Source organism: Phocoena sinus, chromosome 18 (genome assembly GCF_008692025.1).
Source record: "Phocoena sinus isolate mPhoSin1 chromosome 18, mPhoSin1.pri, whole genome shotgun sequence".
Lineage (NCBI taxonomy): Eukaryota > Metazoa > Chordata > Mammalia > Artiodactyla > Phocoenidae > Phocoena > Phocoena sinus.
The window spans coordinates 53,346,899-53,369,703 of NC_045780.1; the positions used below are offsets into that span (position 1 = coordinate 53,346,899).

General features: G+C 43.8%; 1 protein-coding gene across 1 annotated transcript in view; it reads left to right on the forward strand.

The window, feature by feature from the left end:
* NDFIP2 (Nedd4 family interacting protein 2) overlaps nucleotides 1-3,466 on the forward strand; it is a 76,048-nt gene extending 72,582 nt beyond the window's left edge. Inside the window, exon 9 of the transcript XR_004346658.1 lies at nucleotides 839-3,466. The gene's annotated coding sequence lies outside the window, so the exon portion shown is untranslated. The remainder of the gene's footprint in view (nucleotides 1-838) is intronic.
* The last annotated feature ends 19,339 nt before the right edge of the window (nucleotides 3,467-22,805 follow it).

The window sequence follows — 22,805 nt, forward strand, 5'->3', positions numbered from 1 at the left end:
GTTCCCTGCGTCGGCAGGCGGACTCTCAACCACTGCGCCACCAGGGAAGCCCTTCCCCCTTAATACTAATCAGAAATACATTTTTCCCCACCCCAAATTCTCTTCCCCCAGACAAAAATAATTTTTACCAGAGAAAAGTTAAAGCAATAAGATATAAAGAAGCCCTGCAGAGATAAATACCTCTTGCCTGCTCAGGGTTCAGATTCTGAAACTGACCACACTCTCAACTCTGGGTAGAAAAACCCTGGGACTGTTCACACTTCCTTATTAACAGTGATGACCTCTTCCCTGCCTTTCTCTCCCCCTGTCTCTTCTTTGTTCTTACCTCCCTGACTTCCTGACCTTTCTTCCTTTCCCCCTCCTCTCTTACCATTTCTTGGCTAACACAAACCTAGTTTATTTCTTGGCTAACACAAACCTAGTTTATCATTGTCTGAAGGCAAGAGTAAAGGCTGAATATAAAATATTCTGCAAGAGAAATTACTTGTAATGTGAGCTTCATCCTGTGTATTAACTTCAGCCATTCATCTACAGTTGACAAATCTCTGGGTCCTCAAATTCTGGGAAAATGTTTCCAATAATGCTAATATCTTACATGTTTGTGAGGGGTTTTTTGGTTTTTTTTTTTTTTAAGATTTAATGTGTACTCTTGGAAGGGGTGGGAGGTCACACCACTTTTGATGTTTCATCTGTGTGGAAGGAATGTAATTGGTATAACTCCTGACCTCGTCCACCTCTTTATTAGCTCTTCCCCAGGGGAATAATTTATTTCATGGGTAAATTTGAAATGTAAATACCTGGGTATGCTCTGCTCAACTTGTCTTCTTCCTATCTGCAGCTAGTGGCTCACAGGAATTCCAGTTGTGCTCTGTTCTCCAGGGATGCTCTGTTCCACCCCTGCCCAGGGAAGCCAGCCACGGTCCAGTACTACCTGGGGAGAGTACATCTGCCCAATTCTGCCCAAATCTGGGGTTCCTCAGAAACTCACAATATACATCCCATTAGGTCTGCTGTTGACTAGATGTCCCATTAGCTGTCTTCAATACACATGCCTCAAACGCAAGACTATCTGAATTCTTATATTTGAAGTCTTTTAGGGCAGGATTTTTGGACAGATCCAGCAGGCAGAAAATCAGCAAGAACAGAGCTGAACTCAGCACCACCACCAATCAACTGGATATGATTGATGTCATAGACTACTTCATCCACAACAGCACAATACACACATTCTTCTCAAGTTCACATGGAACATTCACCAAGATAGACCACATTCTGGACCACAAAGCACACCTCAAAAATCTAAAAGGATAAAAATCATACCATGTTTGTTCTCATACCATGGTGGGATTAAACCAGAAATCAATAACAGAAAGATAACAGGAAAATCCTAAAATATGTAGAGATTAAACAACACACGTCTAAATAACACATGGGGGTCAAAGAAGAAATCTCAGGAGAAATTTAAAAATATTTTGAATTAAATGAAAATGAAAACACAAGTTATCAAAATTTGTAGCAAAATTCTGATGCAGATGTAGTGAAAGCAGTTGTATTTAGTTGTATTTAGTGGGAGGAATAGGGAAAGTATGTTTACTCCGTCTTCCTAGAAGCTGGAGTCCTCAGCTGAAATCTTTTAGGCAGTTTTATTTTATCTAGAACAAAATCTGAAGAAACTGCCATTTATGAGATGACTACAATTTACACTCAAATTCCATTTAACTTCAAAGCCCAAATATTTTGCTCTCAAAACAGTTCTGACCAAAATGTGAAAGTCTATCCTAGGTAGGATTGCATTAAATCTATATAGATCTAGTTGGGAGGAACTGACATCTTGATAATATTGAGTCTACCCATCCATGAACATGGAAACTCTCTCCATTTATTCAGTTCTTCTCTGATTTCATTAGTCAGAGTTTTGTAATTTTTCACATATAGATCTTGCACATATTTTGCTAGGCTTGTATCTGAACATTACATAGAACATAGCTAACTAAGAAAAGGTGGAGGGAAGAAGGCAGACCAGCCAGGAACCTTGGGACCAAGGAGACAACATGGGGGTGAGTTCCCTGAGTTTTCCTTGCTTTGTATATCCCAGACATGGAGCCAAAGAAGCCAGCATCCTGGAAACACTAAAGGCCACAGACACAAACAGCCCCCAGCAAAACTCTGATCTCTCTGCAAAGGACCAGGAAAGGGCCAACCTAACAAGACAGAAAACTGTTAGACAATAGCCACTCTGCTGCAGCCAAACACACAGAAAATAAACATGGTTTCATTGCTACCTTCACCAACGAAGTGAGGAGTCTAGACTACCATGCTTGCCAGGCTGTAACGAGGCACCCTCCCTCCACTGGGCTGAGAAGGCCAAGTAGGGAGCTTGCACTTGGGTGTCAGAAGAGGCCTAGAGGGGAGTTAGGACTTTCGCCATCCAGTGATAACAAGGCCACGCCTCCTTAGGGTTAGTGGACACCATGTGAGGAGCTGGAATACCCTTCCCTCCTCAGCAGTAATGAGGGGGCCCCCTCCTTGGGTGTCAGTGCAGGTCGAGTGGGAGACCTGGGCTTCCACTCTGCCTGCAGTAACAAGGCAGCAACTCCTTTTCCTGGCCAGAGAAAGCCCTCTAAAACAGAAGGTATTCATTAAGATCCAGTCTCAAAACATAATGTGAAACTTCCAGGTTTCATTCAAAAATCTCTTATCATATAACAGGGATTTCAACTGTGTAGTTAACTAAAAATTTAAACCAGGAAAAATAATGTCAAGAAATTCTCATGTGACTGTTCAAGTAAGTATGTAATCTTATAAGTCATTTAGAGTGGAGAAAAATCCAAGCAATTTTAGTCATTGGCTATTTATTTTAATGTATCTCAAGAATGCTAATAGAAGCAGGTAAAGCCTTATGATTATTAAGCCCTGAACTTGATGCTGTGTGGAAAGTATAAGAGCCAGAGCCCTGGTGATGGGAGCTTGGAAGGGGAATTCTAGGAACAAGGTTACCCAGAGAACTATGAAGTAGTGACCTTGAATTATGAGACTAAAGAGTCCAGAGATACAGTGGAGCCCATAAACTGAAATTTTTCTAAAAATACCTGGGAAATAAAGCTAGCAAGATTCTTGGAGGTAGGAATCATTTTTAGCTTTTACTGGAGAAGTGTTTTATGCTTTCCTAAGGAAGCAGATCATCTATTTAGTTGCCCATGTCCATAAAAATTAAAAATGCTTTAAAAAATCTTAGATGTTTCCATCTCTAGTGTATATTGTTGTTGATCATGCCACAGATTTGGGGGTGACTTTTGAAAATCTTTAAAAATGGAAAAGATGACATTCTTAAGTAAAGAAAATAAAAAGTACTGCTAATTTCTTAAGTAATTTATTGTACATCCCTCTTCTCCTCCAGGTCCAGCATTCTTTAGCATTCACATATCTGTAAAAGGTGCATGAGAAATGAATAGTTTGTTGAATTGTGTAACCGAGTTCGTCTTCCTTTGATTCTTGAGTGTGTTTACTTAAGGGTAAGGAGAAGCTGAATGTTCATTGAGGAGTTAGAGGGGTATTTGAAAGAGCAATGGTTTACGTAAGCTTTGGGTTCTGCCGACGCTTCTGCCCACCCAGAATGCTCTATAAAACCCCGGGATGAGCCTTCCTGCATTTACCATATAAACTTTTAATGAGTGACCTATTTGCAAAACTTGAAACTTTCTTCTTGTAACTTCTTTTTCCTTGTATTTCCCCTGCTGAACCTTACCAAATTCTCTCTCTCTCTCTCTCTCTCTCTCTCTCTCTCTCTCTCTCTCTCTCTCTCACACACACACACACACACACACAGACCCCATACAGCATAAAACCTTAAGTAAAAAGCCAAACCAAAACCAAAACACACAACCTCCCCCCTCCAAAAAAAGAAAAAAAAACACCCAGCATTCACAGCAGCAGTCTACAGCACATTTGTACTGTGATTTCAGAATGAAATTAATGAGGCACATTAATTTTTAAAAATAGTATCTACTTTAGCGAACGTGGGCATTCTAGACATAAAACAAAAGCTTCCTGTTAAATGCTAGAGATTACCTAATTGTCGAAGTAAGGACAAAGTGATACATAATGATACTTAGAAGCAAAAGGAATAAAGACTTAAAGTTTAAATGTTGATTTAAAGTAAGCTACTAGAACGCATTAATGCTATTCTCCATCCTTTAAGACAATTTTACAAATAGAGGAAATGTTTTATTACTTGTTCACACAAAGCAAATCCACCCAACCCTCAGTGTTTTTTCCTTCTCATTGTTTGCTTTGTCTTTCCTCTGGAATCTACATACAAGATGTAAACTAAATTCAAATCTGAACGAATGAAGACTAAAATATGAAAAAATGATTATTCAATTATGTTGAATTAGTAGATCAGTCATTATTACAACTCCCCAAATGTGCACATTTATGACAAAGAGCAGCACAATAAAAACAGGGTACTTTGAGATTCTTTTTGTTGTTGTTATTTTTCTTTAGATACTTTTCAACTATTGAAACCCCAGCAAACAATACCAGTATAGTTTGACTATGTCATTAAAAGCTCTAATGTTCTGAAGAAAACCCACTCTTTTTCCACGTACTCTTTAGAGAATAAGAATAAATACTTTTTCAATGAGAAACTCATGTCCCCTATAATTAGAAAACTTCAGTGCTCTTTTAAAAAATTGCAGCAAAATTTAACATCATTTTTAAAATTTTTGAAAAACAAAATCACTCCTAATCTCATTACCTTAATACAATTTTCATTTTGACACTTTCTTCCCAGGTCTTGACCCCACGCAGGGTTGCCACAAATTTTCAGGCAAGTTGTGTTCTCTTTTTTTCTAAAATAGGTTTTACCCTAAATTTTATTTCTATACAATTGCCATAATTGTCATTTGTAGTAGTTTTAATAATCTCATTTATGGGAATTTATCACGTGGAAAAAATTCAACTGAAGAAAAGATTCTTTATACAGACGTTCATGACAGCTTTATATGTAATAATTAAACAATGAATACAATAATTGTCCAGCAGCGGTAAATCACAGCCTATAAACTGTATGGGATATGACATCAGTGCTTTTTTCAACAGTAGCCAAAGGATGAAGATTCTGATCATGGTTCTTTGGTCAGCTCCAGGGACCCTAATGGTCAAGCTGACTGTCACAGCAGGCCGAGTAATCTTACGGCAGTGCCTTGTGTGTTATGTCTCGAACAAAGAACTTCACTTGACAGACAGAATGGGAGGAGAAGAGTGACGAATAAGGGAGCCCCAAGGATGGCCCAACCATTCATTGGTATGTAGAGCAAAAGAGAAGCGAAATTTGCCCCCAAATTTGGCAGTGCTACAAGCAGAAATGAGTTGACAAGTTGTAGACTTTATTGTTTCTCATCAAGCTCTTATATAAGGAAGCACTATTGTGGTGAGCTGACCTAGGTCACCTGGCTCTGAAATCCAGGATAGGAGAAAATAACCTGATAGGAAAAGACACTGTGTGGAGGGACTGGATTAAACTGCATTGAAACCCTGGATGCAGGCAGCCTGGGTAGGGCTGTTCCCATATAGGGCAAAATATTCAGCTCCCAGTGCAAACTGGAAATGTTCTTCAACAGAAAGAGGCAAGGTTGTGACTAATGCCCATGTTACAGTTGCAGTACTGATCTACATCCACATCAGGACTACGTCAAATTGGCCGGGCAAATTGGAACTTTGGATTTTTGTTGGATAAGGTTGTCCCATTGGAAATATACTTAAGAAATGTTTTAACTTAACATCATATCTTTAACAAAGAACCCTCACAATATGTCAAAATTAAACTGAAAATAAAAATGAATCAGGGTTTTCATGAATAGGTTTGCTGTTCATCAATACATCATCAGTAAACGTTCTATTTCACTTATTTAAGATAAGTTAAAGGAAAATGTCTTACATTTTCCCATACTTATTTTGAAATAAGATATCAAAATAATTGCAAACTTTTCTTTAGTGTAACGAGATGATAACCTAAAATATTAATCTATACTTCTTTCCTTGATCTGCCTGTGAGTCATACCATGCGTTCTCTAGCCAGGCAGCAGGGAAGGTAGTACTAAGTGTTCTCAGCGTCAGGACTATCAAGTAAGGGTCTTGAGTAATAAAAAAAAGTCAATTTTAGTTTCATGTTCTCAAATGCACATATGACATTCATGGCAGGGACAGTAGTTGAAGATAAAAAGATTTTGAGTTGTAAGAAAATCAGTGTCAAAAGTCAGAACTCTGAAGGACCCAAGTATAATAACCCTGTGACACAAACGAGGCATAGAAGAGTATTGGACAGATCCAGGTAACGCCCCAGCCCCAAGACTAGATAAAGTTGCTACAGTTGGGGGAGGTGAAGAGAGTCGATAAGAGAGGATACATGGTGAGGGAATACATGTAGTTGTAGTTCATTCCTTGATGTTTTTTGCATCAGACTCTCTTTTGTTGAGGTGTGCTACTGCTTTGGAGTTTTGGTTGCATTAAGGATCTATGCCAGTGTGCCACTGTACACTTTTCTGTATGTTTTCTATATACTTATTTTACGTTTATATATATTGTCTATTGTTTATAAGTATTTTGTCCTCTGTCTCCTCCCTTCCATCCACTCCCTTTAATGCCTGGGCCTTTGGCCTACAGCCTCTTATGGGCTCACTTTCTTCCTCTGTGGCTTCAGCTTCCAGAGACAGGAAACGAGAGGGGTTCCCCTAGTGTGCTTTAAAACCTCCCTAGAGGTCCCTCAGAGATTTGCCCTCACATTTCTTTGTCATTCACAAACCAGTCACTGACAAAGGCAATCTCATTATCACAGCAGAGGCAGAATTACCCAGCTTCCCCTGAAGCATATGGCTTCCCCAAATGCAGACTAAGGCAATTCTCTCTCAGAAGGAAGTGGAATAAGAAAAGAGGGCACTTGCCACACAACCAAGATTATGGTTGCGATGAAATGATGTGAGATATGTGAAAGAACAAAAAATGTTCTTATAGGTTGAGAACTTTGAAGTGTAAAATATAGGATATTTTCTAACTACTAGCGACCAGGTTTCAAGGATAACTATGAACAATATTAAAATGATTAATCTTTTTGTAGACATGTTCTATAAAAAACTGGCACTTGAAATGTGCATCATCCAGTACCCACTGTCCAGAATCCAGTGGAATGTAGGATTTATGGGCAGTCTGTAGCAAGAAAGAAAGTTCTTGTAATTTCTGCTGCTTTACTGTTGCAATAAAAAGTTGCAGGTATTAGACTTGGAAACTGAGGTGGCAAACTAAAATTTCTGTTCCTCCTGTGACCTTGGAAAAATAAAACTTAGGAAGAAATCCATCCATCCATTTGAAGTCTTCTAGGAAAGATTACCTGGGTCAGATAATTTGAGCAAATCAAAAGCATTATATATAGTAATTCTATAATTATTAATTGGTAATAGAAAGATCATTATATTAAGTATAACAAACTTTCTAAATATTTATATTGTCGGATATCTAGATAAAATTAGAGAGCACTTTTATTTTAGCAACAAGATATGGTTTAAAGATTTAATTTATGTTACATAGAAAAATATGTTATATCTGCTGAGAGCGACTTTATATTGTGGCAAAAGACATTTTGGACACATTTCTTTTACTTTGTACTCAGAGCTGAACTTGTGGACTTGGTAGTGTTATTGTCAGTATTATACATCCACAAGGTCTTTTGATGCCAGAGTAAAGAATGGAAAAAATATTAAAATTTTTATAATAGAGTTTTATAAAAGAATGGTGGCTGGGAATGAGGGATGGTGGTAAAACTGAGCAAATGTATATAACTTGTCCATATGTTGTGTCAATTTAAAATTAGAGATCATAAAAAGAAAGAAATCAAACCTCTTATCCTCTTTCAGTCCATAGATTCTTATCTTTTTTTTTTCAGATGAGGTGGGGAGGTAGAGAAAGGAATTATAGACCGAGAAAAGACCCTGGGCAACGGTAAGAAGGCGAGAGAAAACAATATGTGCTAAAAACTCAAGCAGTTTAGTGTTTCTGTGCAAGAAGTAGGGTGTGATGAAAGAAGAGCGTGGAGACTTAAGTGGGACAGGTGACGAAGTCCTAGCACAAGAGATGGGAACCAGAAGAGCTGAAAGAGGTCAAAATGTGGGAGGAGAGAGGAGGCTCCTGATGGATCAAGTTTCCTAATAGGACAATGGGTGATGGAGTTAAGATTCCAGATGGTGGGATCTCCTGGGTGTGGATGTAGGAGAGCTTGTAGAGGATGAACAGGTACGCTCTCAATGCCATTCATCTCATTCACAGAAGACAGTTTTCCAAATTATGGTATACTTACTGATGGTAATAATTGTAAGTGGTGTCTGAATGAACATTTTGAATAGCTGTGTTATAGAAAAAATATCTTGGGGACTTCCCTGGTGGCATAGTGGTTAAGAATCCGCCTGCCAATGCAGGGGACACGGGTTCGAGCCCTGGTCCGGGAAGATCCCACATGCCACAGAGCAACGAAGCCCGTGTGCCACAACTACTGAGCCTGTGCTCTGGAGCCCACGAGCTACAGATATTCAGCCCGCATACTATAACTACTGAAGCCTGCACGCCTAGAGCCCATGCTCCGCAACAAGAGAAGCCACCGCAATGAGAAGCCTGCGCACCGCAACGAAGAGTAGCCCTCGCTCACCGCAAGTAGAGAAAAGCCTGCGCGGCAACAAAGACCCAACGCAGCCAAAAAAAAAAAAAAAAAAAAATCTTGTGTAGCCCAACTGGGACCCTTCCGGATGTTATTGCCAATAAATAAATAATTAAAAATTAAACGATTTAAAGAGACATACTAAATGATAGTTCCAGGGTAAATGATTAGAGCAAAAATCATGAAGGTGCAATGTGAATGAAGGAGATTGGGAAACCTCACTTTAAGAGGTGAAGTAAGGTGTTAAGCAGAGAGAATCCAGGAAGGTGTGGGGCTGGAGGAGTGCAGTAAAGGCTGGGAATAGCCACTGTGGGAGTGGGCTATGGAGTTCTAGAGCAATGGAAGAATTGATGGGCAGTGTTGTGGGCCCCGTACTCCAGCCAATCTATGTGGCTGTACGAGTTGTTCCAGCAGCCCAGCCACCTGCAGCAAGGACAGTGAAGACAGCATGGCTCCCAGGATGGGGTTTTGCTTGGCTTTGAGCAAAGATTGAAGACGCAGGGGAATTGAGATAAACTGAGAAAGGGAGCCCAGTGATCCAGCATGTAGTGCAATTCCATTTCTGGGGATATACCCCAAAGACCTGAAAGCAGGGACACCCACGTGCATAGCTGCATTCTTCATAACAGCCAAAGGTGGAAGGAATCCAGTGTCCATCCACGGATGAGTGGACAAACAAAATGTGGTATATACATACAATAGAATATTATTCAGCTTTAAAAATGAATGAAATTCTAACATATGCTACAGCATGGATGAAAGTTGAAAACATTATGTTAAGTGAAGTAAGCCAGACACACACAAAACAGATACTGTATCATTCACTTACATGATGTATCTGGCATTGGAGGAGGTCATTGAGAGGATGTGACCGCTGGTTGACCCAGTAACTGGACCAGGGCAGTTGGAGGCTCTTCACATCCTCCCCTGTCCTTTGAGTGTATGTTTCACCCACTGTTCACACAGTGGGAGCAGTTTTCAAGGATGCAGGCTTGAGAACAACGTGGTGTTGAGCTTGTTCAGATGCATACCTGACTAAACCCCGTTAAGGATTCTATACACACTTAAGATGCTGGTGGGCAGGGGCGGACAGCTACTTGTCTTGCGGCCGCCAAGGCAAGCCTGGTAAGTAAATTCCCTTGCTTGTTAAAACTGCCACCTACCAATCCGGAGTGGGCTGCCTCTTTCTTCGGCTTCTCCTTGCCCTCTGGGTATGGGGGCTAGTTTTAGATTTCATCCGGGAAGCTCCAGAGTTTGCCATTCCACAGTTGGTGAACCAGCCAGGAGACCGAAGAAATGGATCTTGGGAAAGAGGCATCCGTAGGGAAAACCCCAGGTTGGCTGTTGACCTCCGTGTGGGGAGGGGTGGCCTGGATTTAGATGCCCGTGGACCACCGCGCGCGTCTGGAGAAGCCGAGAGCGCCGGCTGGCTTCCCGCGCTGGTTTGAGGAGCTGCGCAGGACGCGCCGCGGGCTGGAAGGAAGCGAATGGCTGCACGGTGGGCGGCTTCTGCTGGACTGCTGGGTGGCCACCGATGCCCAGCTAGAGGCTGAAGCTGGAGTTAGAAAGCGGGAAGAAGAGCTGAGGTTACAGGAGAACTAGCTCAGGGCAGGCAGTCATGGTGGAGAGCAGGACGCGAGGCTGGAGACCTTAGGTGTGGTTTTAAAACCCTAGGAGGGTGCAACCTGCCACGGCTGAAGGTCCGAGGGCTGGTGACAGAGGCTGATCGGGAGGCTACGAGCTGGAATCCCTGGGAAAGTGAGGAGAGTGAAGGGGAGGATGCTGTGACTGACAGTGAAACGGATGAAATGCCCCCTAAGACATAGGTGCCATAGGACCCTAATAGAAAGGAAAGCAAAAGCACAGCGACAACCCCAGTCGACAGGGCAGCCCCTAAGTCAGGACACGTTCATGATGAGAAAAGTTTCTCCCACTGAGCTTATTGGTACAGCTGCTAAGTTCAAGCGAAAGGGAGGGAAAGTAAACAGGCAAAGTTAGTGTAGCTGTGGGAACAGTGGCATTTTTATGACTGGGTAAGAGGCAGAGAAAATGAGCAACATAGCTACACACCCTGCCCTTCAGTGGTGCCTGCGTGTTCCCCTGGGTGGGGTCACAGTATGTCCTCCCTCTGTTACAGGTCGGATTAGTCTAGCCTGTGGGGAGGCTTGGCCCAATGAGGGGGCCCTCGCTAGGCATGTGGGACCCTGGAAATTTATGGAGGAGGTGCGATAAGTTCTTAGGGAGCTGGAATGAGACAGACCAATCACACCCTTGTTTTTGAAAGCCCCGATCAGGCCACATTCACTGCAGGAATGAAGGCTAAAATACTCCAATCTGCCACCAGCACCCAGCTTGGACACTGATATCCATGCTGAGCCCCTTGGTGGGCAAGATATCTGTGATGCTAGGCAATCCACTGTTGATCTGGGGGGGAAATGACAAATCCTTGGAACGGGTACGGGCTATGGGAGAGACCCAAGATAGAAAGGGAGCTCAAAAACCCGAAAGGCTATACCAAATGGCTGTAAAGAATCTTGTAATGCGGAAGCGAATGTGGTTTGACCTCGTTGCTGCCAGGACCCACTTGAAACACAGTGTTGGTCTCCTGTGGAAACCCTTAAAACCTGAACAGTGCAGACCTGCCCATCTGCCCCTACCATCCCCGATGCCCTGCCTGCTCCAGCAGAGACCTCAGGGATACAGTCTCACTGACTCCCCCAGAAGTAAACAAGAGGTGACAGTTCTGGTTGACTGGAGCCAAATGTACTCTAATACATGGTCACCCTCTGAAGTTTTCTGGTCCCTTTAGTGCCATCAATGGTTATGGAGGGCGAAGGTCCCTTTGACACTGCAAGTTGCGTGTTCTGCCCCTCGAGAATACGAGGTTTTTATCTCTCCAATACCAGAGAACAGATTGGGCACTGATATTCTACAAAATCAAACTCTGCAAACCTCTGTCAGTGAATTCTGCCTCCAGGCTAGGGTAATCAAACCAGTGCTGAGGGGTATGCCAACTGGGAACCAGTAAATCTACTGCCCCTGGGGAAGAGTGGTAATTGTCAAACAATGTTAACTGCCTGGGGGCGTAAGGAAATAAAAGAAACCATCCAAGAACTGGGTATCTTATGTCCTGCCCTTAGTGCTCTCAACAGCCCAGTATGGCTGGTGAAAAAGCCAGATGGCTCATGGCAGATGATCGTGGACCACAGAGCACTGAACAAGGTACTGCTCCCACCCAAGGGGCTGTGCTCAACATTGCCACCATCTGAGATATCTTGGCTGCTGTCCTAGGAATGTACCATGCTGTACTAGACTTAGCAAATGCTTTTTTCAGTACACTGCTGGCCACCTAGTCATAAGATCCATTTGCTTTCACGTGGGAGGGGCAACAATTGCTTCCCCAGGACTACCTGACATCCCATGTATGTCACGGGATGGTAGCCCAAGATCTGGCCCTGTTCGTCTTCCCCACTTCAGAAAAATGGCCTGTTACATTGATGATATAGTGTTAACATATGAAGTCTTGTCTCTGCTGCAGGACCTTCTGCAGACTCTACTGGAACATCTGTGAGGGAGAGGATGGGCGGCAAACCCACAGAAAACTCAAGGCCCAGGCACCACTGTAAAGTTCTTGGGAGTCGTTTCGTTGGGCAAGACCCAGAGCGTCCCATAAGCTATGATTGATAAGGTGCAAGCCTGTCTAACCCCTAAGAAGGTGAAAGAAGTGCAAGCCTTTGTAGGAATTCTGGGGTTTGGGAGGACTTTTATTCCCACCTGGCACAGTGCCTCTGTCCCTTATACCTCCTGGTAAAGAAAGGGCACATGTGGGCCTGGGAATCAGAGCAGCAAGCTCCCTTCAAGCAGGCAGGAATGAACTAGTGAAGCAGATGAAAGCTCTGGGCATCTCCCAAGCAGGCTACCATTTGAGTTAGAGGCATGTGTGACTCTGGAAGGTATGGGTTGGGCCGTGTGGCAGAGACAACAGAAGGAGAGAGCACCCTTAGGATTTTGGTCTCAGTTCTGGAAGAGGGCAGAAACCTGATACCCCCAGAGAGCACTAGCTCCTTGCTGTGTACAAAGAGCCCCTCCAGGTACAGCCTCCCATGAAGGAACAATATATCTTGGCAAGAACTTCCCTTCCTATCAAGCGGTGGGTTAAAAATATGTCCTGTTGACCTACCTCTGTCATGGCTTAAACTCCCACGTTGGTTAAATGACACACCCGTTTGTCACACAGGAGCACCCTGCCCGCCAGCCCACTGTCTCTAGAAACGTGGGTGCTTCCAGGCCCTGTGGAGTAGGTGGATCCTCCAGATGCCCCTCCCCGCCCATAGCTGTGGTGGCCCCTGCAACCCTTAGAGACGGAGGGGGGGAACTCCCACTGATGTCTGGCTTGCAGATGGTCTAGTTGGGGCCATCTGTCCACACAGACTGCAGTCTCTATTAGCCCAACACTGACACCATCTGGATGGAAACAGGAACGAACTGCAGCAGCCAGTGGGCTGAACGGGGCAGTCTGGCTGGTGGTCACTCAGAAGCCCTGGCCGTTAACCCTTTGCACTAATCGTTGGGCTGTTTTAAAGGGGTTAACCCTGTGGCTTGGACAGTGGGAAGCCGAGGGGTGGATGATCATGAATAAGTCCTTGTGGGGTCAGGATGTGTGGAAAGACACCCTCACTGTCTTCCTCGTCCTGGCTCATAAGGTGCTGACACCCCCTGGCAATCGGGAAGCTGCTGCTCTAGCCTGGGTATGAACCCTAGCAACTGATCCTTCAGTAGACACAGCAGATTAGGGACTTAGAAAAAGTGGCAACCATAGCACCTGGGCGGGATGGCATATTGCCAAGGATGCCGGCTTGCCCTTGATAGACAGTGATTTGGTTAATTTGGTAACAGCACGTTCTGTGTATTCTAAACAACACCCATGGCAACTGCCAAAGGAGTCTGAAGCCGTTCACTGGAGTTTCCAACCAGGGACAGATTAGCAAATTGATAATATTGGCCCCCTCCCTCTCTGAGCGAGGGCTCTAAATATGCCCTGTTTTGTGTGGACAGTGCATGTGGCCTAACCCAAGCTTTCCCCTGCTGCCATGGAAACCAGACTGCCACCATTAGGGGATTAGAGAAGCTGAATACCACGTACAGATAACCTCATCAAACTGATAGTGATCGAGGGTCACATTTCAAAGGTCACGATGTGCAAGACTGAGTAAAAGAACATGACGTTGAAGGGAGGTTCCATCTCCCCTATGACCTGCAAGCAGCAAGGTTGGTAGAAAAGGAAGAAAGGAATATTAAAGCAGCAGCTTAAATGGCTAACAGGTAAAGCCACCTTGGCCTAGTGGACTAAAGTACTATCCCAGCCTTTATACATTCGCATGAGCAGCCAGTACAGCGTTGGGGACCCCTGCTGAAACACCCAACACTATAAAGTTATGGAAGTCACGGGAAACAACCACTGTCCCGATTCTTACTGTGGATCAACGTGCTAAGCTGCAGAGAACACCAGGTCCCATCGTGCCTGGGAAAGGCGTTATCCACTGGAATTTGCAATGTGATGTCCCACGGGGATGGATGGATTACTTTGCACCCTGGCCGAGGGGGAAGCCCTCAGTTTTTACTGGCATCCTGTTGTCTTGCTGCACACCGGACCTGCTGAAATGCACTCTACCTGGAATGGCACGTGCAGCACTGAGAGATGGAGAAGGTGCGGGTCCTTGTCTGGCATCTCCTCCCAGTTTTGCCTCCTCAGGCCAACATGGAGGGTCTGCACAACTGGGTCAGACTTCTAACGCTGCAGCCCCATTAACATCTAAGGGTCAGGCCACAAGCGTAATTCTTGTAGAAGGGGAAGACCTTCCCATGCAAGTTCTTACTAAATATCTGTCTTTTCAACATTTGACTTCTGCTGCCCTTATGGTGTTTGGTCACAGAATGGGCACCTGATGGAAATATTTTTCTTCAGCGGGCCCACTTGAATGCCTGGCAAAGGAATCAATCCAGCTATTGGGTATGTGAGCACCTGCCCCTCTCTAGCTTGTCAGGATTGCCATGGTGGGCATCGCCACTCCAGGAAGGGGATTGGAAGGCCCTAAAGCAGTACATTAAGGAAGAACAAGCTAGGACTAGCGCTCTTAATTCGTCTGATATCACCCATACTGATCCGGACACCTGGCCTATGACACACGCTATCAATATGCATGGGTGTTCTTTTTCTGTCAGTTAAACTACACAGGCAAGCATCAACCTACTGACCGACAGGGCCCTAAAAATTCCATCACCAGACCGATGGGTAACTATACTCAGACTTGAGGTGGGTTCATGTCACTCACTCAGGTAATAGACATTTGAGCACGTGGGCACTCCTATGTTGGGAATAGAAAAATCACTTTAAATAGAGCCAACAAGATTGTACCAGGAATAAGGGATGGATATCACTGGAACTGTGCAGTCATTCTGTCACATTAAAGGATAGTGACTGGTGTGGCATTGACTTGTTGCACCGCTCACGCCCATGTATTAATTGGGTCACCCCCAGTGGGACCCAGTGGTTACATGGTACACATCTGTGGCTGCGGCTGCCACCTGGGAGATTGGGCAGCTGTGCCCTGGGTTTTCCCTGGGTGCAGGAGAGAATCCACCCCATAGTAACAGACATTGCCAACCTCCCTCTCCTCAAGGCCAGGTGCACATGTTCCCTTTTCCACTGGTACAATCATTTGGCCACCATCTTTGTCCCTTCCATTGGCCTGGAACAAGGCTTAAGTAATACCTGGCAAAGCCTGTCATTACTGAATACTGAAATCTCTAATGAGAAAAGCTGTCCTCCAAAACAAGATGGCCTTGGACACATTATTACTGCCTCGCAGGAGGCACCTGTGTCATTATCCAAACAGACTGTTGTGTGTTCATACCTGATGCGTCTGCTCATGTGTCATCTTTATTAAATCACACGAGGACACTAGTGAACACTCTGAATGATCTGACCCCTGGCCTAGGGGACTTCAAAAATCAAAAGTTTGGATGATGGAACTCTGAACGGAAAAATTCTTACTTATTTTGGGAATCATTTTCTTAATCTGTCTTTTCTCTTGCACGTGCCTATATCATTGCTGTGCTATTGGCCTCCAGTGCAGCCAGAGGGCCACCGAATGAACTACCTCCATGCTAGTGACACCCCTTGCTGACCGCTCAGGGCACATTGCAAAAAACGAGGGGCCTGTAAAATTGTAAGAGCAGGTTGTGAGGGGTAGCGGGTTGGAGGAGGTCATCGCGAGAATGTGACCACTGGTTCACCCATGAACTGGACCCGGGCAATGGGAGGCTCCTTACCCCCCCCCCCCCACCGCCCCTGTTCTGTGAATGTATATTTCACTCACCATTCCCACACTAGGAGACATTTTCAAGGACGCAGGCTGGAGGGAGCAGTGTGTTGCTGAGACCATCTGGATGCATACGTGACTGAACCCCCTTAAGGCGTCTGTATAAACAGTTAAGATGCTGGCGGGCAGGGCAGACAGACACTCATCGTGCGGCCCCTAAAGACAAGCCTCATAAGTAAGTTCCCCTGCTTGTGAAAACTGCCACCTACCACCCTGGAGTGAGCTGCCTCTTTCTCGGTCCCTCCGTGCACCTCCATGTAAGGCGCCGGTCTCAGATTTCACTGGGATGCTCCTGAGTTTGTGAACCAGTACCTAGGATGGTCAAGTTTGTAGAGCCAGAAGGTAGAAAGGAAGCTACCAGGGGCTGGCAGGAGGGAGCGCGGGGAGTTATCATGGATGTGGAGCTTCAGTTTGAGTTTGGGATGGTGAAGAAGTTCTGGAGACAAATGGTGGGGATGGTCGCACAACACTGTGAATATACTTAATGCCATTGAACTGTACTTTTCAAAATGGCCAAAATGGTACATTTTATGGCATATATATTTTATCACAGTTAAAAAACCCAGACCATGAATGTATTAACTTAACAAGAAATAACCAACGCGGTAACACAGTATTGACGTCTTGCAGACTCTGCCTTTACCACTTGGGCCCCTGAAACAGCCCTGACTGCACTGAGGGTGTCACAAGATCTTTCAAAAGCTTAACTCTCTTCACTTCTCAATTGACTCCCCTCTCAAAGAGACTCAGAATCAGGCCTGGGTTGTGTAAACGATGCCTGTCCTTGTTCTGTACCTCTCCCTCTCCTCAGGAGCCCCAGCCCACTGTAAATATAACCTCCACCTCCTTCTTTAGCTACTTTTCTGGTCTCCGCCATCACAAGAAAAGCCAGGAGATCACATGCCAATCAGTTTAAGAGGTGCTCACAGGGGTCACCAGCTCCCCATTTCAGGATCCAAGTTTGAGCCTGGAAGGATCCACTAGTAATAGAAAGACAGATCATATTATGCTGAGATTAACTTTTTACTTTGTGTTTATTCCCCTTACAGGAAGCTAGTAGAAGGGAGGGGCCTGACTCAAGTGTGTGTATTCCTAGCGCCTAAAACTGTGCCAGACATATAAGAGTAGGCGTTCAGCAAATTTGTTCAGCTGACCTGGGGATATTCAAGCCAGTTGAACTAATTGAACTAACATCGAGTAATCCCTATATTATGTATCTTGCTGTGTAACAAATTACCTGAAACTCAGTTGTTTAAGATAAAAATAATCATATATTAACTTTTATGATTTTGGTGTGTCCAAAATTCAGGCATAGCACAGGAGAGATGGCTCCATGGTGACTGGGGCCCCAGTGGGAAGGCTTGAAGGCTGGGGGCTGGAATCTTCTGAAGTCTCATTCACTCACATGTCTAGTGCTTGATGTTGGGTCACCACCTGTGGCCTTTCCATGTGGCCTAGGCCTCTCCCCAACATGGTAGCTGGGTTACAAGGGTAAACATTCTAAAGGAAAGAGAAAGCCATATATTGCCTTGTATAACTTAGACTCAGAAATAACATTGCCTCATTTTTGTAACATTTAGGACAGTTACAAGGTGTGCCTGGGTTCAAGGAAAGGGAATGTGGACCCTAATGGAGGTGTGTCAGTGTCACTTTGTAAGAAGAGTGGGATGGGTTATACATTAAACGTGGCCATCTTTGTAAATTACATTTACCATAGTGACTATAGTGGGTCAGGCCCTGTGTTAATGCCTTTTCCTAGGCTTTTCTTTAGAATATCTACTTAAGTTCTTTTAGATGATTGAATAGAACTTAATGATACCAACATTCGTTTGCTCTTGTTCTTCTAGTTTGAGTTCTCATAAGTCTAAAAAAGCAGAAAATAACTGGCCATCTTCTTCATGATTCAATGTTGATTTACTTATTAATGTGCGTGTTCAACAAGTGTTGATTGAACACCAAAAAGCCAGGCACTAAGGTTGGGTGCTGAGGAGAGAGGTGAACAAAACAGAAATGGTTTCTGCCCACATGAAGACTGTGGTCTGGCTGGTGATGGATGAAGGCCTTGTGGCCATCATTTTATATATGTGCAGAGTCAAGACACAGTCAAATAATAGAATCATAGATTGATAAGGATCTAAAAGACCTTTCCTGAAGACCACCCTTCTTTCTTGGTAGGGCCATGTCAACCAGATGGCTGGCCATTCTAATTTTAAAGCTATCCAAGATATGAGAGGAAGTTTCTGATGAAAAAGCCTCATGGCAATTTAAGCTAATTTTTCTCTTATGTGGTTTCTGTGAAGCCACAAAAGTAGTCAGGTCTCTCCTTACAGACACTTGTTACATATTAAGTAGTTTTTATGGATCACTTATTAGCTTTTTCCTTTTCTGGATAACCTTTCTCAACTTCTTAACTTTTCTTCATGGGGTGATTATCTATTCTGTAACCATTTAAATATTTTGTCTTCTTTCTGTAGGGAAACTCAGACTGTACAAAGAATTTTGAAAAAAAAAAAAAAAAAAAAAGAAGAAAAAAAAAAGAATTTTGAATAAAGCCAAGAAGCCAAGAAAGTGAAAGGATAACTTTCAGGCCTAGAAATGCTGTATTTCTGTGAGTACACATGGATCCCACTGACTTTTAATGTGATACCAGATTGTTTGTATGTATCTTGAAGTTCATTGACTCTTTGATTCCTCTTCTTTGTAATGTGGGTTCCAACTCATGCTTGTAACCTTGCTCTAGTTTGTGCTTTGCTCTTTTTAAAATTTTTTATTTTTTATTGAAATATCATTGATTGACAATATTGTATTCATTTCAGGTATACAGCAAAGTGATTCAGTTATACATATATATATATTTTCAGATTATTTTCCATTATAGGTTATTATAAGGTATTGAATATAGTTCCCGGTATAAATCCTTGTTGCTTATCTATTTTGTGTACAGTAGTTTGAATTTGGTAATCCAATACTCCTGGTTTATCCCTCTCCCCCTCCCTTTTTCCTTTGGTAGCCATAAGTTTGTTTTCTATTTCTGTGAATCTACTTCTGTTTTGTATATAGATTTGTTTGTATTATTTTTTAGATTCCACATATAAGTGATATCATATGATATTTGTCTTTCTCTGTCTGACTTCACTTAGTATGATATTCTCTAGGTCCATCTATGTTGCTGCAAATGGCAATATTTCATGCTTTTTTATGACTGAGTAATATTCCATATATATATGTATATATATATATATATATATACACACCACATCCTAAACCAGTCATCTATCAATAGGCACTTGGGCTGTCTCTGTGTCTTGGCTGTGGTGAACAGTGCAGCTATGAACGTTGGGGTGCACGTATCTTTTTGAATTAGAGTTTTCATCTATTCAGGATGTATGCCCAGGAATGGGATTGCTGGATCATATGGTTTGTGCTTTGCTCTTTGTGTGTGTGTGTGTGTGTAAGTGTTTTGATATTTTTGTGCTTTGTTCTTAAATGTCCATGTTAATCCCCACCATCAGAATTAATACCTTAATTAAAATCAGTGCTGGGATCCTGTTTTCTTGTTTTGCTACTTTAAATATTTTAGCATCCTTTCTGCCCTAGCTTTGAATGTTTGAATTTAATGTGTTTAGAGAAAGCTGTTCTAAACACCCTTGGAACTAGTTTCATTCATTCAGCATTATTGAGCACCTACTAGGGGCCAGCCACTGTGCAAAGTGGTAGGGGTCAAATGCTCAGCAAAACCAGGCGTGGTCCCTGCTTTCTCAGAATCTAGTGTCTGGTCAGGGAGCTAGACTTAATTAACTGAGTTACATACCAAGAAAATGCTTGCTTAATAAGAGACAGAACTGTGTGCTGTTATAGGAAGATGTTAGGCAGAGATATTCGGGCATTTTAGTCAAGTGAAATTTTAATTTTTGAACAGTTTTAGATTTATAGAAAAATTGAGACGATACTACTGAGCTTTCTTATCTACCTGGCACACAGTTTCTCCTATTGTTAACATCTTACATTAGCATGGTATATTTGTTACCATTCATGCACCACTATTGATACATTATCATTAACTGAAGTCCATAATTTATTCAGATTTCCTTAGTTTTCACCTCATGACCTTTTCCCATCTAGATTTTGTCTAGAATACCACAGTACACTTAATCATCATGTCTCCTTAGGCTCCTCTAGGCTGAGACACTTTCTTAGACGTTCCATGTCTTTGCTGACCTCGACAGTTTTGAGAAGGTGCTGGTCAGGTGTTTGGTCAGGTGTTTGTAGAATGGTCAGGTGTTTGTAGAATGTCCCTCAGTTGGAATTTGCCTGCTGTTTTTCTCACGATTGGACTGCGTTGATGGCTTTTTGGGAGGCAGACCACAGAGGTAAAGTGCCATTCTCATCACATCCAATCCTTGTGACTTATCAGTGTTGATGTTGCCATTGACCACCTGATGGCGGAGGTTGTGTCAGGTTTCTCCACGGTGAACTTACCCTCACGATCCCACGCCGTCCTCCTGGAAGGTCGTCACGGTGCTCAGCCCACACGTACGGAGTAGGCAGTTATGTACCACCTCCTTGAGGGCAGAGCATCTCCGTAAATTATTTGGGAATTTTTCTGTGTGATGGATTTGTCTTTTCTCCCCCAGAAAGTTTATTTGAATAACCAGCTTTGTCATCTTCCAGCCACGTGACCTCTGGCAAGCTGCTTTACCTTGATGAATTTGTCTCCTTATGTTTAAAATCTGTCTTCTTCACATAAGTTTTTGAAATATGGAAGTCCAGAATGCTTTGTGCTTTATGAACTGTGACTATACGAGGGCTTTAGTCATTGTTTCTCTTAGTTCATATTTCTCGTCGCCCGAGAGAGCCTTTCCTGGGGGTGACCTGTGGGGTGCTTTCCCCCTGGCTGTTGGGGAGGAACTGTGGTTTCAGGGCGTGGCTGCCGGTCGGGGACACAGACCCTCGGGCCCTGGTTGGCAGTTCTGCGTATCTTGAAATTTCTTACCTTTCTGCCAGGAAAGCTCCTCACCTGGGTGATGGCTGTGGTTAAAATTACCCAACAGAAAGCTGTTTAGGGCTGTTAACCAGGTCAGAGGTATGAGGAAGAGAAGGGCTTTTTCTAATCGGGGAACAGGCAGGAGGTCAGGAGCATTTTGGTCCCAGGATTTCAGTCGAGGCCACCTTCCCTACTACCCTTTGGGGCATCCTCTCTCTTTCTCTGCTTCTCCCTCAGACTTCCTTAGGAATATTTTTGGTTTCAGATCTGTGCAAGTTCCTCACGCAGTTGCCCATTGTGATTAGGATGATTGTCTTTATAAAAGACACTTGAAAGTCAGGTTGGAACAAGGCACGCGGCACGGTCTCTGCAGAGGATGTTAAGCGTGTTGACTGGAAGCCTGCCTGCCAGGACAAGATCCCTCTGCGAACACGGCACACAATCTGCTATTGTCTCTGGGGATAAGACGGTGCCAGTAAAAAATGCAAAGTCCCAGCCAAGAGGAGGAATACTGCCTTAACTGCTTCACCACTAAAAGTCATTAGGGGAAGGGAGAGAGAGGGCGAAAGCCCCGTCCTTGGTTTTTAGCATGCAAAGACACCCAGAGCACAGACGTGAGTGACCAGAGCAAAGCCCGTCGCCTGTCCTGGTACCGTGGAGCCAGTGGTTCCCTCCCAGGTTGGCACCTGTCAGCATCAGAGCTCCTCTCTCCGTTCGGAGCCTTTCTGATGCTGCCAGTGGGGAAAGCCAGGGGCCCCCTCACTTTCCTTTCTGCCTGCTTATCTTGGTCCCAGAAGCTGTTACCTCAAGGATATCCCTGTTCCAGGACTTGGTCTGCATATCCCTTATGCAGACTGTCAGGTTGGCAGTATTTGGGGAAATACTGGCTTCAGCCACTAAGCGGGTACAGGACTGAGCCTCTGGGGCAATGGTTCCCAATGGTTCAGAGTTCCCTCTTCTCCCTCAGGACAACAGCCTTCAGAAGAGAAGTTTCTGAGTCACCAAGATGCTTAGCTAGGTAGGTCCCATTCTAGTTTCATGCACTACAAGGTTGTCTGTGATGCTTTGTGGACTGTCTGTGGTAAAGGGATGTGCAAATCTGCTCTGGTTTTAAAGTTTGGGTCTGATCCTTTCCATATCCGAATCATAACTGGGTCTGGTTCCATGATGGTTTCCTTCCTTCTAGTTCTCTCTCTCGAGTGTGTCTGCTCACCTTCCAGGGAAGGCTGGACCTCACATGTGAAAAACTGTAGAAAGGCTCGAAGATGTTCTCTTTCTTCAGAGAGAATTTCTTTAGATTCTGGAAGGCAGGTAGTAGACAGGCAGATCACCTTAAACCAATTAGGGAACAAGCTGACTTGGGGCCGAGTTCCAATCTTTAAGGCGTCTCTACTTGGGGTTTGCCCTTACTTGAAGGTGTAGGAAATCTCACTTGAAACCCTGAAATGTTTGCCTGGGCACCTCCACGTTGGCAGCCCCCATACTCTTTTTTTTTAATTTTTTTGATCTCCCAGTGCAGTAAGGCTGCCAATAGCTCTGCTCAGTGTTTCAGCCGCTTAGCAAAGCACCTTTTGGATCTACTTCCTCATCTCTTGGACTGCACCACAGACGAACGGATGAGTGTCTCAAGAGCAAAAGCGGCTTATTTTCCTGTGTTTCCCTTCTCTCTAGGATCTTGGTTCCTCACACCTTGGGTCTCCTGATGGTCTTGAGCTCCCGTTGTTGACTCTCCTGTCCC